Source organism: Lycium ferocissimum, chromosome 9, assembly GCF_029784015.1.
Source record: "Lycium ferocissimum isolate CSIRO_LF1 chromosome 9, AGI_CSIRO_Lferr_CH_V1, whole genome shotgun sequence".
In the NCBI taxonomy this organism is placed as follows: Eukaryota; Viridiplantae; Streptophyta; class Magnoliopsida; order Solanales; family Solanaceae; genus Lycium; species Lycium ferocissimum.
The window spans coordinates 11,540,622-11,557,842 of NC_081350.1; positions in this window are offsets into that span (position 1 = coordinate 11,540,622).

Here is a 17,221-nt window from a genome sequence, read left to right on the forward strand (position 1 = left end):
CGTCCCCTTTTGTGGACGCCGCGTTTCATGCGCGCGGAGTAAGCGAGTTGAGGAACTTGATTCCTGGGAGCCCTCCAGCGGTACATTGAAGTGCTCCAGTTGTTCCGGAGGCACAGCTTGTGGTACTACTTTTGTGTACATTCGGGCACGGCATAACCGGCCTCTCTCAATGTATCATATGTATGTTGTTTAGAGGCTCGTAGACAAATATGTTTGGTCGGATGTTTTGTATTTACGGTTGGTCCCCTCTGATGTATATTAAGTTAGCAAAGCTTATGTATTTTATTATAATGCCGCTATGGTAGCATTAATTGAAGAAATGACAACAACAACAACGATTTAAACGGCCCACTTAGTAATAAGAGTGCGATACGAGTTAAGGGGTGCTCGGTACAAGTATCGGGTACCCGTCGCGGCCCTAGGTGGGTCGTGACATGCGGCTCGATTTAAAGTCAAACCAGAGTCGATTAAACCTTTTGAGGTGTCCACACCCGTTGGTGAATCGGTAATAGCTAGCCGAGTATATAGAAATTGTGTAATTGTGATTTGTGATCGCCGTACTATGATTGACTTGTATGAGTTAAGAATGGTGGATTTTGATGTCATTATGGGCATGGATTGGTTGGCTTCTTGCTACGCCAATTGTAGAATGAAAATGGTTCGCTTCAATTTCGGGAGAACCAGTAGAATGGAAAGGAAATATGGCGTCACCAAAGGGTAGGTTTATTTCCTATCTAAAGGCAAGGAAAATGATTACGAAAGGCTGCATTTATCATCTAGATAAGATGTAGAAGGCGAACCGCCGACTCTTGGTACCGTAGTGAATGAATTTCTCCGAATGTATTCGAAAGAGCTTCCGGGCCTTCCTCGCGGGAGATTGATTTTGCTATTGATGTATTGTCGGACACTAAGCCTATATTTATTCCCCTTATAGAATGGCTCCTTTATTGAAAGAGTTGAAGGAGCAATTGAAAGACTTACTTGAGAAAGGCTTTATTAGGCCTAGTTCATCCCCGTGGGGAGCACCCGTATTGTTTGTTCGAAAGAAAGATGGCTCCTTGAGAATGTGCATTGACTATAGACAATTGAATAAGGTGACGATTAAGAATAAGTATCCTCTTCCGAGGATTGATGACTTGTTTGATCAATTACAAGGTGCCAGATGATTTTCCAAGATATATTTGAGATCCGGGTATCATCAAGTGAGAGTTAGGGATAAAGATATCCCTAAGACAGACTTCAGAACAAGATATGGCCAGTTTGAGTTCCGGGTGATGTCATTTGGGCTAACTAATGCACCGGCAGTGTTTATGGATTTAATGAATGATGTGTTCAGGCCCTTTCTAGATTTGTTTGTGATTGTATTCATTGAAGATATCTTGGTGTATTCTAGATCCGAGGCAGAACATGCGGATCATTTGCGTACTGTTCTTAGAGTTCTTCAAACTCGAGAGTTGTTTGCAAAATTTTCTAAGTGTAAGTTACGGTTGAACTCAGTGACATTTAAGGGGCACATTGTTTCACCAATGGTATTCGGGTGGATAGCCAAAAGATTGAGGCCGTGAAGACTTGGCCAAGGCCCAACTCCTATGGAGGTTCGTAGCTTTCGGGCTTAGTAGGTTATTCGGGGAGGTTTGTTGAAAGTTTTCTTCTATATACGCAGCCACTCACAAAGATGACTCAGAAATCAGCTAAGTTCCAATGGACAGATGCTTGTGAACGTAGCTTCCGAGAGCTAAAAGATAGATTGACTTCTGCACCGGTCCTAACACTTCCAGAGGGATTGGAAGGTTACGTTGTTTATTGCGATGCTTTCAGGCATTGGGCTAGGCTGTGTATTGATGCAACATGGCAAGGTGATTGCGTATGCTTCAAGGCAATTACGAAAACATGAAAAGAATTATCCAACCCATGATCTTGAATTGGCTGCAGTGATTCATGCATTAAAGATATGGAGACATTATTTGTATGGTGTTCATGTAGATATTTACACAGACCATAAGAGCCTTCAGTATATCTTCAAGCAGAAAGAATTGAATTTACGGCAACGACGATGGTTGGAATTGCTAAAAGATTATGATGTTGACATTCTATATCACCCCGAAAAGGCAAATGTCGTGACTGATGCTCTTAGCCGCAGATCTATGGGAAGTTTGTGTGATGTACAACCGAGAAAAGAGAAATGACTCGTGAGCTCCAGCGATTAGCTAGCCTAGGAGTTCGAGTAGTGGACTTGGGTAGCGGGGGAACTACCATTCGAATTCGGTAGTCTCGTCGCTAGTAGTGGAGGTGAAAGAATGACAATACGAAGATCCCATGCTAATTCATTACGCAGACACACTCCCTCGTAAAGAAGAGTCATCATTTGAGATTAAAGGAGACGAGTTCTCCGATGTCGAGGAAGATTATGTGTTCCTAATGTGGCAGGTTTACGCCACCAAATATTAAGAGAAGCTCATTGTTCCCGTTATTCTATCCACCCCGGAGCAACGAAAATGTATCATGATCTTAATTCCATGTATTGGTGGAATGGGATGAAGAAAGACATAGCGAAATTTGTAGCTCAATGTCCCAATTGTCAACAAGTGAAAATCAAGCACCAGAAGCCGGGCGGATTGCTGCAAGTTATAGAGATCCCAACTTGGAAGTGGGAAGTAATTAACATGAACTTCATTACAGGCTTACCCCGTTCTGGACTTAAATATGATTCCATATGAGTGATTGTGAATAGACTCACTAAGTCAGCTCATTTCTTTCGGTCGAACGACGTATGTAGCGAAGATTATGCAAAGCTCTATGTTAAAGAGATAGTACAACTTCATGGTGTTCCAGTATCTATTATCTCATACAGAGGAACTCAGTTTACGGCTAATTTTTGGAAGTCCTTCAAAGAGGGTTTGGGGACTCATGTGAGCCTTAGCACGGCGTTTCATCCACAGACTGATGGACAAGCTGAACGAACCATTCAGACTCTTGAGGATATGTTACGGGCATGTATGTTAGATTTTGGAGGTAGTTGGGATGATCACTTACCACTGATTGAGTTTGCTTACAATAATAGTTATCATTCTAGCATTCAAATAGCATCGTATGAAGCTTTATATGGGCGAAAGTGTAGATCCCCAATTGGGTGATTTGAAACAAGAGAGGCTAAATTAATAAGGCCAGACTTGGTCCAGCAAGCCATAGAGAAAGTTAAGCTCGTAAGAAGATCGGTTGTTAACTTCAAAGTCGTCAAAAGTCCTATTCGGATAATTGCCGAAGGGACTTAGAGTTTCAAATTAAAGATTGGGTTTTCTTGAAAGTGTCGCCAATGAAGGGCGTTACGAGATTTGGAAAAAAGGGGAACTTAAGTCCCCGGTACATTGGGCCTTATGAAATTGTGCGCAAGGTAGGCAAAGTGGCCTACGAATTAGATCTACCTCCTGATTTGGAGTCAGTTCATCTAGTTTTCCATGTCTCGATGCTTCGTAAATATGTTGAAGATCCTACTAAGATCATCCCAGTAAATGATGTTCAAGTGAAAGAAAAGTTAACTTATGAAGAAATACCCATTGCCATATTAGATAGGCAAGTACGGAGGCTTAGAAACAAAGAAGTGGCCTCAGTTAAGATTTTGTGGAGAAATAATAATCGAGAAGAAATGACATGGGAAGCGGAAGAAATCATGAAATCCAAGTATCCGCATCTATTTCAAACCCCCGGAAGAGGGCCAAGATGAGACATCAAGATCATAAGGTACGTATGTTTTCCTTTTTATGCATTTGGGTCGTGTGTGGCCAAATTTCATTGCTATTACGTTGTAGCCCTGTGAGGCATTGTTAGTATGGGTTGTTGTGATAGGAAGGTAGTGCCATAATATAGGGGAAACTCTGGCGAAATTTTCGTAGAAATTTCCCAATGCTTAACATTCGAGGACGAATGTTCTTAAGGGGGGAAGAATGTTACACCTCGGAAAATTTTCCGTTGATGCACAGTGAATAGGCAAACGAAGAGTACGCGGTATATGGTGTTTTCACAAGTAAGAAATAACCTTTAATGGTTCTAATTAAGATTTCCAAAGACATTGGGAGTAGGGGACGAAAGTTGTTAAAGAAAGTAAGTTATATATCATGTGTCGGGCGAGATTTACGAGTATTGAATTAATGATGACTTAATAAAGTTTTGGAGAAGAGTTATAACGTCCTTTAGATTGTTAATGAAGTGATAAACAAGTGTTGAGAAGGTTCCGTAAGGATTGGAGATCAAACGAAGTGACGAGAACAAGATCAGTGGACTGATGGATTATACGGCTCATTATACGGACCGTATAATGTTATACGTAATCGTATAATGGACCGTAGAACCATCACGGAAGGTCCTCCGGGTGGAATTATACGCCGCTTATACGACCGATAATGGTCACATAGGCGAGGCGTTGAAGGGGACTGTTTCACGATCACTTATATGGACCGTATAAGTTATACGGACCGTATAAGTGTCCGTATAATATCCCGACAGATCAGATTGCTGAGTTATTAAAAAGAGGACCAAGTTCATTATTTCATTTCAACATTTCACTTCTTCTCTCTAGAACTCTCTAGAATATTTCTCCCACAGAAATTCAAGAGATATTGGTAATCATCTACATCAAACTAAGTGAATCAAGCATAAGAAACCCATTAAAGTTCTTCCTAAATAAGAAATCCAAGTGAAGGTGAAACTAGGGTTTTTCTCAAGTGAAGTGTTTGCACCCAAGGTCTATTGCTACACCATTTAAGGTAATTTTTATGACATTTCCTTCTGTTTAAGGTATTTGAAAGTTGAAAAACTTGGATTATATAAGGAAATAGGAAATGGATCATGAATGTAGGAATAGTGTCACTTTTGAGTAAATGTTTGGAGTGAGTTGTGATTCTTGATACATTATGATAATAATCATGTTATAAAAGATATTGAGAACATGGAATAGACATTGTATATGAATGAACGAAATTGTGTGATATGACCATGAATATGGATGAATTGAAGTGAATTGAGAAGTAAGGATAATGTAGGTGAATAAAGGCTATTGTGATGATATTGTGAATATTATTCTTGATGTTTGGGAGTTGATATACGGTATGGAGGAAGTCATATAAATAAAGGAGATGCTGTCCAATTTTCCCTAGCTTTAGTCATGAATGCTAAGCTATCAATTCTCTAATGTTAGTATGCACTCTAATGAAGGTAGAAACGTGAGCATTGAAGAAGCACGTGCGAGTGATAGAATAGTTTAACGGAAAGGTATGTAAGGCTAACCCTTCTTTCATAAGGCATGGTTCTTTGGCCAAATATCTATCCTTCTATGAGCCTACGATATTCTCCAATGATCCTATCTCTAAAAGCTACTAACTCGATATGATGCGATTGTACTAAGTTCCTTATATGACGAGAAATCCTTAAGGATAGATGTAATGAACGACGATGGCAATAATGCTAAAGATGCTTATATGTCTATGTGCCCATATGTGGCTACCATGAAACCCCGAGCTTATATGGCCGGGTAGAATGTATATATATATATATATATATATATATATATATATATATGCGCTGTGCACCACCATGCAGGTACGGATAACCCGAGCCTTGGTATGGCTGTATGTATGACACCGAGCCTTAGTAGGGCCAGGTATGTGAAACACCGAACCTTTGTGGTCGGGTATGCTATATAAATGCTATGTATATAACATCGATACGAGTACGAACATGCTAAGTATATGTAAATACTATGTAAAGGCTATATATATGCAATGTGTATGATATGAATATGAGTATGAATGGAAATGTGAATACGAATACGAAAATAGATACGAAGGGTAAATGAATACGGATACGGATATGGATGTATGTACACGGATACGCAATAGAAATGGAATGTCCCTATGAAAAGCAAGTAAGTGCTATGACGACAATACTATTATCTCCCATCCTATGATATTTCATATGTTGTCTAATATACTTTCATCTTTTTTGTTTGTGAGGCCGCGTCATGCCCGCAAACTGCCAGGGAGACAGACTTGATCCATAGCCTCATTATTCAGAAACTACATAGCGGAGCTCCATTTCATTCGGAGCTACAGCTTTTGGTATTGATTCTTTTGTATACATATTTATGGGCACGGCGAGGTCCTGTCCTGCCTATATGATATGACGTATTCATCTGAGAGGCTCGTAGACATGTGTACATGGTTAGATATGTTTGGCCTTGTTGGCCTATATTTTGGTAGCCTCGTCGGCTTATGTACATTTACATGGGCATAGTTGTTAATGATGATATAAGTGAATTGTCGCCCAATAGGATTAATATGAATGACGAATGAGAGTATGATTTAGCTATGTGGCTCACCTAGATATGATGTGAAAGTATGTTAAGAGGAGCCCGGGTGGGTTAGCACCGGGTGCCCGTCGCGGCCCTCCGATTGGGTCGTGACACTCATCGAAGGTCAAGTCTTTACTTACCTCAATCTGAAACTTTACGAACGACCTTCCCTTTCTTAGAGACTCCTAACTATCCCAATTAATAAAAAATATGTTCTACACGGTCAAACGAGTTCAACAATACCCATATTAACATAACCAGACTTGAATAAGAAAGTCTGAGCCCCAGGATCAAAATCAAAAATTGACTTCAAAATTGTATTACCTAATCCTTAGCGAAACCAAATCTAAAATTCCAACTCAAAATACCTATGAATCGACCTTTAAATCAAACAAATTCACTCTCTTAAGTTAGTAGCTCAAGGTGATCCACAACCTACAAGAGGCGGTTCTCAAGTAGGTAGAGGATGTGCATTACTACAAAAAGGCCTTTGGTAGGAATTAAAAATGTCTTTAGAGGCAATAATAATTTTACCTATAACGTATACAGCCCATTAGGAATTTGCCGCTGTATGTGGGGTTACTAAAGGCTTTAGTGGTCTTTCAGACAAGTGTTGGTAAAGGCGGTTCTTATTGTCGTTAAATGCTATAGGCTTTAATGGCAATTGTTTAGTGACAATTACAGTGGCCGCTAAATTGATTCGCAGAATGACTCAATCCACCTTTTAGCGTCCATTCAAATTATAGTTCATCCTATTAAATTATCGCTAAAAAGACTTGTTTTAACAGCCATTGTGTAGCGACAATTACAAGGACACTAAATCTAGTCTAAAAATGGACAAGTCAACACGTTTAGCGTCTCTTTCGATCTATGCTACATCCAATTGAATTGCCTTTAAAAATTACCTGCTTTTACGGCTATTGTATAGTGAAAATTATAATGATCGCTAAATCCATGTATAAAATGACTTGGCCAATACTTATAGCGTCTATTTTTGTTGTAACTAAATACAACTAAATTACAGCTAAAAGTTAAATATTTCAGAGCTATTGTTTAAAGACAATTATAATTATGACTCAATTCATTCTAAAAAGGGAAAAGGATCAAATTTACCCTCCAAGTATAGTTTATAGTTTAAATTTTCCCTCCGTCAAATTTTTGGATCAAATTTACCCTCTCTGTCAAAGTTTGGGATCAAATTTTCCCTCCAAGTATGACTTATAGTTTAAATTTGTCGTCCGTCAAAGTTTGGGATCAAATTTGCTCTCTTCGTCGAAGTTTGGGATCAAATTTGCCCTCCCCATTAGGATACTTGATAAATTTGCCCTTATATGGATGGAAGTCTGACTTGGACTCCACAACACAAAAAATTAGCTACGACGGATCCACATAGGCTCCAAGTAGACTCCCAAACCCAATTCTCTTTTTAACCCGTTTCCCAATCCCAATTCTCTTAACCCGTCTAGACTATTGCTGACACTAAGGCACATGTAGTAATGTAAAAAGCTGGAGTTTTAATCGCATCGAGGTACACACGTAATGCATAAAATAGGAGGCATGTAAGAAAAATTCTACAGCAGCAACAACAAATGTTTAATACGACTAAGGATTCGTTGTTCTCTCCGTAAACATAGAATTTATCCGACCAAAGAAACTTTCTTGAACATGACATCTATCTTAGGTGAACTTCGATGGAGCTAACTTAACTCATTGTTGTCGCCTCCCTGTCAGAAGCTCTCAAAAACTATTCAAAAGAACTAAAAATGGATTTTCGTTGAAGAGAACTGAAAATGAATTTTCAAAGCTAAACTGCACAATTTTATTTTGTTGTCGTCTTAACAATGTTGCAGGATCATAACTTTTCTGATCTTACTTTCAGTATATGCTTAGGAATGTATTCTGAGAAAAAATGTTTTCCTCTGTTCAGAAATGCTCTGAAGAGTTCATGAAGAAACCTTCACTCTGACAAAACAAATGTTGCAGGGACACTTTTTTTTTTTTCAAACGAGAATTGGGATTGGGAGACTACGTGGAGCCTATGTGGATCCAACGTGGCTAACTTTTTGTGTTGTGAAGTCCAAGTCAGACTTCCATCCATATAAGGGCAAATTTATCAAGTATCCTAACTGGGAGGGCAAATTTGATCCCAAACTTCGATAGAGAGGGCAAATTTGATCCCAAACTTTGACGGAGTGCAAATTTAAACTATAAGCCATACTTGGAGAGCAAATTTGATCCCAAACTTTGATGGGAGGGCAAATTTGATCCCAAACTTTAACGGAGGGCAAATTTAAACTATAAACCATACTTGAAAGGTAAATTTGACCCTTTTCCCTTCTAAAAATGGCTTAGTTTACTCTTTTGCGTCCATTTTTATTCCTAATAAATTCAATTAAAACGTTGGGAAAATTAGAAAAGTTTCACAGAACATGAAAGGTACAAAAGCAAGTATTAATAATACATATTTAGCGATAATTATAATAGAAAATTCGAATTAAATATATTATTATTAGTTTGGTAAAACATTATGTATTTGATTGAATCTAAACAAACAAAAACAAGTATTAATTCATAATACTAATGTATCAGCAAACTAAAAGATGATATTACATGTTGAAACCAAATAGCTAATGTCATTGTAACTATTCTTATCGAATATTCGCAATAATAAATTTCTAAATGCGTGGCCCTCAAACAATTCCCTGAATTCTTCATAGTGTTGATCTTCCATATGCTATTTGAACATCATACTGTATTGTCACGACCCAAGCCGATGAGCCGTGATGAGTGCTCGACCACTACTGACCAAGAACCCCTAAACTCGTACTCATGCCTAACAGAGCAACATGGTGGCCCATAAATAGCTTCTAACTGAGCTATACTAACTCATGTATGCATCAAGAACTCGCAACCAGCATATATATATATATATACACACACACACACACACACACACATATATACATACGTGCTAAGGATAACAGTGAAAGTCGACTAGGCCGCTACATATGCTGTACAACAAAAATAAGAGCCGACAAGGCTTCATAACATCCCAACTACATACAACTGTCTACAAACCTTTATGGAACACGAACAGTAGAAGAGACAGGATAAGACCCCGTCATACCGATATATATACATGTCAGAGTAGCATACCAAAAGAGACTGCAGCTCCGAACCAAGTGAAGTGCACTGACTACGGCTGAGTGGAGACCTACTGAGCTGGATCGTCGGTCAGGCTACCTAAACCTGCGGGCATGAATGCAGCGTCCACAAAAAAAAGGACATCAGTACGAACAATATACTGAGTATGTAAGTCATGAATAACAACATAACAAGAGATATAGAACACAACATGAGATAAAGAGGTAACCTGTACATCTGATTGCCTCTTAAGGTGAACACTATGCATGCTTAGCTCTTTTAAAAAAAAAAAAATCATACATATATAACATAATAGTGCTGCAGAACGTGCAACCCGATCCATATATCATCATCAGCCCGCATCCGTGCCTCCCGTATTCGGGGTAATCATCCACGTGCCCCACTAGTGGTGCTGCCCGGTCATGTAGGCACGGTAATATCCTACATCATTATCCATAAGCTGCCCGCCGTAGTGGTGCTTGGCCCATGTAGGCACGGTATGAGAATATATATATATATATATATATATATATATATATATATATATATATATATATATATATATATATATATATATATATATATATATATATATAAAGCATGAATGAGAGCCCAATTAAATGCTATAAATCTATCAGAGTGACGTAAGGTTGGTAACCTCCGATTTTTATTATGGAACAATCATCATCGCTATGTCTCACCTCGAAGGAACAAGTAACATAAGGTGAGATCAACAACAATGACTAAAATTAAGAAAGTCATGAAATAAGCTCAATAATCTCATAATAGCATCAAAACCATAAGCTTTGGAATCTTTAGAATGGGATCATCATCACCATCATTATCATTATAAAAAACATCTATCGTTGTCATCATAACAACTTTGAGAATGACAAACTTCTAGCTTTTTGGGTATAAGGATGTTATGGCGAACATGTATGGGTTCGTAAGAATAGAATCATGCCTTTAGAAGAAAGGGATTAGCCTTAAAATACGTGAAGCTTTCTTCTCGACTTTCCAACCTACTTTCTATCTTCTAATCTACATAAGATCATTCGTAGTCTCTTGGTCTACATATAAAACCATTCATACTATTATTAGGCTCATCGTCATATGCTTGTCTTAAGCCTTCAAATTAATCCTCGTAGAATCTGCCGAAATTCGGGAAACATCTCCTCTGTTTATACCCCTAGCCCGAAATCACAGTACCAACAAAGCAACAATACTAGCAACACTAATATCAACAACATCATCATCAATGCCAATATACTTAATAAAACATCCCACACGATGTTTGCCCAATTTCTCAACCAATCTATCGACTTTACGAAGCTTTATCAACTAAATCTCCATAATACGATTCACAATATCAATAGTAAAGAATATCCTTACCTCAATCAAATTTGGAAGAGCTTGAAATATTATTTTTCTCCAATAGATTACTTCGTCCCATCAACATTTGATGTTTAGAACAAGAACTACAAAACCTTATACACTTCCCGAGCCTCGTTGATGGCCAACTTTAACAATTTATGACCAAACTTGGCATATTGACCTGTAGGAACATGTATATATGTTTTGGAAGGGTCTAGAGTTGGGAAAATGATCAAAAAATGACCAAAAGGGTCCTTTTATACTCGCCAAGTCGGTTCCACTGACTTAGAAATTAACCATTCGCGTTCGCGCTGGGAGGTGGCGCGTTCGCAATGGGTTATCTGGCACCCTTCTGCGCGTTCGCATCAAGTGGTGGCGCGTTCAGGCAAACCAAATCCCTAGCCTGCCAACCAGACTTGTAACTTCCATAACTCTTTACTCCGATATCCTATCAACGAGCGGTTTGTTGCGTTGGAAACTAGACTTCATGAACTTCAACTTAGAATTTTTTTTCAAAAATCTTCATATGCTAGAAGATATTCTTTCCCCAAGTTGGTCCATACTTAGTCATTCAAGTAACACTCATCTTCTCCAAAATCATACTAACTCAACTTCTTCAACTCTTTTCCTTATAGGACCTCCGGTATTCCTTATGTGCATCCTTTACTCCTAGAATGTACTCTATAATGCTCTGCTCTTTATATTCCAAAGTTGTTGACTTAGCCATAGTTCCACATAGTTGCGTTAAAATTTGATAAGTGCTTCTCCGGAAGTACGGGGTGTAATATCCTTCGCCCCTTAGGAACGTTCGTCCTCGAATGTTGAAGGAGAACGCATTTTGACGTTAATGGCAATATTCTCACCTATATCTGCTGGTATTTACTTTACATATTTGCAACCTTGCTCACGTATTCCGAATCGAACTTATTCGGACTATGCAGCATATGATCATCCTTATGGTTCCTTGGAAGCGATACACCTTAAGTTAATAAACCATAGCCGTAATTTACAAACTTATGATGCTATATCGATTTGTTGAAGCAACAATCCTTCCCTCTTCATTTTGTGGTTTAAACCCTTATACTTATGGTCCATTCAAAAAAAAATTCTCATATTCTGCTGGCGATTTCTGAGAACTTATCCATTGATCTTATCATTCATATAAATAGTGATAAACCTGATATTTAGTTTTTCCTTCCTTTTTACCCCTATGAGCTCTACCCTCTATTTCTTAGCTGATTAACAGTTGTACCTGGAGCTCTTCTGCTGAAATGTTACTCCATCTCTCTTTCTGCATACCATTTAGTTGTGCCGGCACTGATTGATTCTACTCAACTAGTTAATATTTTCCTTAACCCTTTTAGGTTTTCTCACACAGAATCTTTGGCATTCGCAGTCTTACTATAGTAGTATTCGATAGTTCGTTACTGTTATATCCCGTATTTTGTACGTTGGGACAATCCGGGTTAACCATGATAAGTTAGGGACAAGACCATTCCTGGATACGAAGTCGAGACTTCTGACCTTCGATTTCGTTTTAAGGCATAAGTTGTTCATGAATTTATTGGCATGGATCATTTAGGAAAATTTGGGACTAAAAGTGAAATATTGGAAGTTGAAAATTCATGAAAAATGGGCCATTTGGCCGTGTGGCTTGGAAATGGTCCCCACACATTTTGTGGCCAAATTTAATTGGTCCAACCCATGTGTGGGCCATGGACACTTGTATAACTCATATATGAGCATAAAAGATGACTACTAAGTCATATTTCTCATCTTCCACACTTAGAAAAAAATCAAGAACTTGGAGGAACAAAGCAAAGGCCATTCGGCCAAACCCCCAAAAAATTCAAGTCCAATATTAGCCATCAAAAAAATATTTCATCCTAGCAAAACCACTAATTGAAGGGTCCTTGTTAACGTGGAGTTGTTGTTTGAGGCAACAAATCGCTCATTTTCATCCTTGCTAACCCTAGCCAAGTTGTGTAGTTGAGAAGAAAGGTAAGGTTTAATCTTGTTTTTATATGTTATGGAAGGTTTATGTATGTCGTAGTATGAAAATATGGATGAAATTCATGAAAGAATTGCATGTGGAAGTGAAGCCGTGTGCATGGCTTGTAGCCGTGCACGTGTAGTGTTGTGTGGGTGCAATGGATTAAATTCTATGTAGCATGTTTAGTTGTGTAGTGTGTCGAAGTGAATGAAAATCATGAAATATTAGTTGTGGATGTGTTGGCCGAATATGTCTTGTGAGGTGTAGCAAAGAATGAATTAATTCTATTTAGTATTTTGATTGTTGTCGTTATGAATTCTATGTTGGCGATACAAGTTTAATGACTCAAGTTGGCGTTGTAATTGTTATGGGCTGATTTGGAGGATTGTGTGCATTTAATGTAATTTCTATATTTATGAGAATGACATTGTTAGAGTGTGGATTGTTGGTGCAAATCATGATCCGGAAGTTAGGAATGTGTTATGGATGTGGTTCTCGGGTTTGGAGGGATTCTCGGGTAAGTTGGAGCATTGTTGGGTTGTTTGAAATATTGTGTGAATTGTTTAAAGTGTTCTTGAATATTGTTTGAATAGTTCCGGATTAGTAATTGAATGTGTGGGCGTTGATGTTGGTTTGAACGTAAGTAGTTAAATTGAATATGATGGAATGTTGTTGAATTATGTGGAAAGAGCTACTAATGTTAGAATGCGTTCTAAATCGATTGTTGATGTTGCTAGAATGATTGTTGGTGTTGTTGTTGTTGATTTGGCCGAGTTGAATTCTCGGGGTTGTGCATTTACAGAGAAAATGCTGCCCAAATTTCTGTAGAATTACATGCTAGTTTGGAAATGAACTCCTAAATGCCTATAGATAACGTTGGTATTTAATGATGTTATGTAGATCTTGGAGAGTCCGAGACTTAGGATTAGATTAGCCTTGAGGGCGGACGAGTATGTAAAGCTTAACCCTTCCTTCTTTTGGCATGCCTTAGTTGTAAATAGGCTATGACACGAGCCTCGAGGAAATTCTATTCTTGCGATCCGAGTATGCCTGCGACTCTTATTTGCATTTTAGCTTTGACATTCGTAATGTGATGAAATAATGGCCCTTATGTCTTTGGAATAATTGGTTTTCAAATGTTGCATAAAAAGTTTTGTTCTTAAAAAAGTTCTACGTCGCAAAAGGGCCGTACCTTTCGTAGACGTAAACCGGATCGCCTCGATATGTTCGTAGGAGATTTTATGGCATATAATGACTATGTTTTCCATAGGCGGGCCCGGCTTGGGTTGACACCCGTCCGTGGGTCCCGCGACCTTCCTTTATATGTTTTGGATGACTTTTGAAAGAACATGGTATGACTATTATCCCGACTTCAAGTATGGTTAGTTTACTTATCGTTTGAGTCTATGATAATGATTTTAGGCATATGGTTACTCACGACTCTGCTCGTGCAAATGGTTATTGCATCTTTTGCCGAGTTCCGGGCCGGTTATGTTATCGTGCGCACTATGTGATATTCTGGAGTATGATGTGTGTCCGGTTCGCCGAGCCCCTCCGCTATGGGCCGGGGTACCGTGTATATTTGGTGTTATGATGTGTCCCGGCTTCGCCGAGCCCCCTCCGCTATGGGGCCGGGTACCGTGTATATGTGATATGTGATATGTCGGGTTTCGGAGATATGAAATCTTCTGGAGTATGATGTGTTATGGCGCCATTGACGGGCGGGCAACCATATTTTCTGAGCCCCATGCATGATTTGTATTTTAAAAGTAAACACTTCGGTATTTTGGATATTGCACTTATTTTCTGTACTTCTGTTTCGATTATGACTCGGCCACATCGTATCTTCGTTTTGCATACTCGACATATTCCGTGCGACCCCTTTTCTTCGGGGGTCGCGTTTCATGCCCGCAGTACGTACGCTCATTTCGGTGATCCGCCACCCTAGGACACCTATTCTCGCATGTCCTGAGTGCTCCCTTTGTTCGGAGCCCATATTTTGGTATATATGTTCTTCCGTTGCATATGTATTTGTTTATTCGGGGGCACGGCGGGGCCCTATCCCGTCATATGATTCTCGTTGTTCTACAGAGGTCCGTAGACACACACGTGGTTGTGCCTATTTACGTACGCGTGTGTTGTATGTTATATGTTCGGGCGATCCTATTCGCCGCAAGTGCCCCTTTGTCGCTTGCATTTGTATATATTTTGGGTCGTTGCGCCATATGATAGCCTTGCTCGCTTCGTATATATATATATATATATATATATATATATATATATATATATATATATATATATATATATATATATGTTTGTGTTTGAGACGATTTGAGACAGTGTCTGATATTTGTGCATGTATAAGCCATCTGTTTGTGATTCGGATCAATGAATGTGTTTGGGTGCCCAGCTCGGGCACTAGTCACGGCCTACGGGGTTGGGTCGTGACACTTACACTATAGGTCCTCAATTTCAGACGATTAATCTTTCTTGGATTCCTTGATTTCTTTATATGAGCAGTAACATGGTTTCTTCTTACCATATACGGTTCTTCCTCATGCACTTACTAGCTCATCGTCTATACGTACATGTAGACTCTATATTCATGGTTTCACAATTCCTGTGGTATTTCTAGATTGCTGTTTTTTTACTACCAATGGGTGTATTCTCAAGTTCGCTGAATTTTTTTCCCAGCCAATTTTTTAATACTATTCTCCTTCTCTTGTGGCTAAATTTGTGCTCGTACTCACGGTCACCCCTTTTTCCTTATCACTTGTCTGTCTACTAGTTCATACCTTATCATCCTCGTTGTCTCTTTGATCTCTGTCCTTTACACCCTTATATGCTCACTTACCCAGTACTTATCATATACCCTTATCCACTTTTGGTCCCATCCTCCCCTTTCTCCCCTTTTAATATGTCCGAAATCTTTACTCCTTTGACCTTTATGTATCCTTCTTACGCTTCACAGATATTCCATGCCTTCATCTTCTTGAAGTTTAACGTATTCTTCCCCCCCTAAGGATAACCACAGAAACTGGTAATATAGCATCCCTTACTTTCCTGTAGTAACTGAATCGATCCCTATAGTATTTTATTTCCCAGCTAACGTAACACTGAAATTTCCTTCACCATACGCTTCACTTGATTCTCTCTTTTCTTTTAATAAAGCTTCTCACGCTCGATACGCTACCGTAAATTCTTGTGCTCACAACAAGAATATCTCTAACCTCCTCTTCAGTAATCCTCTTCTTTCAATTTATCCTTGAAGTTTCTAACCCTTAGTCCAGCTAATAAATTAGGGATAAATTTGGCAAGTTGCCGAAATATGAACCAGGTTCCTTACCTGGCAGCAAATTCAAATCATTTCACTCTCCAATTGTCTGCAGTTTTCAAGCATAGATATCTAGTAGAACCATTACTTTGCTTGTTCCCTGAGGTTTCATTGCAACCAGCTTGGTTCCAATCAGACGCATCATTCCTTCATTACCTCATTTGAAATTCTTCTCGGACTCTTGCCTTTGCTTAATTCTTACCTAACAAATATTCCTTATAATCCGGCATACCCTATTTTGTTTGAGCTTGTCAGTCGCACAGATATTTGAAGCCCTCAAATACTCATTTCCTCTATTTACCTTTTTGCGATTGAAGACTTTTATGTGTTCCCTCTTCTATATTGACCTTATCTTTTAGCCAACCAAATCTGATTTCTTCTTTTAATACTATCATAAGTCGATGTACTATCGCATCTATTTTTCACGGCTTGCTCTTTCATTTGCCCAGCTCATACTTCTATACTAGGTGGTTGTACCATGGTCCGGCGTCATAGTCCTTCCAATATCCTGTCGATCCTTGTCCTAATCACTAACATTGTTTCCTCCTCTCATCCCTTTCTTATCTTCCCTTCTAATGCTATAACTTGTTCATATTTATACATATCCCTCATGTATTCATCCTATTTTCTTTATAATCGAATTTTTGTACTCCCTATCAAGATTCTTGTCCCATGCAATCAATATTTTGCCTCTTGGCCAGACTTATCTGCTTATTAACCTTCCTCTTGTTCTGGATGGTTACACAACTTCTTTTAACCAATTCATTAGTACACTTTTCTTACTTTCGCGTTTAGGGTCTTTCTTGACTTCCCTTGCTCGTAAAAGTGCTCTTCCCCACTTGCCAATCTACAGCATTGGCCCTGGAATTCGTAGAATATTCTATTAGAAGTACGAATCCCTTCTATTTCTATAATCGACTTTAAGGAGGAGGACTTTTTCCGCTTTCTAGGTGAACGTATCAATATGGCTTCATATTTATCCTTTCGGACGTACTTTAAGAGTTAGAAATCCCTTGATACCTTTCATAAAACA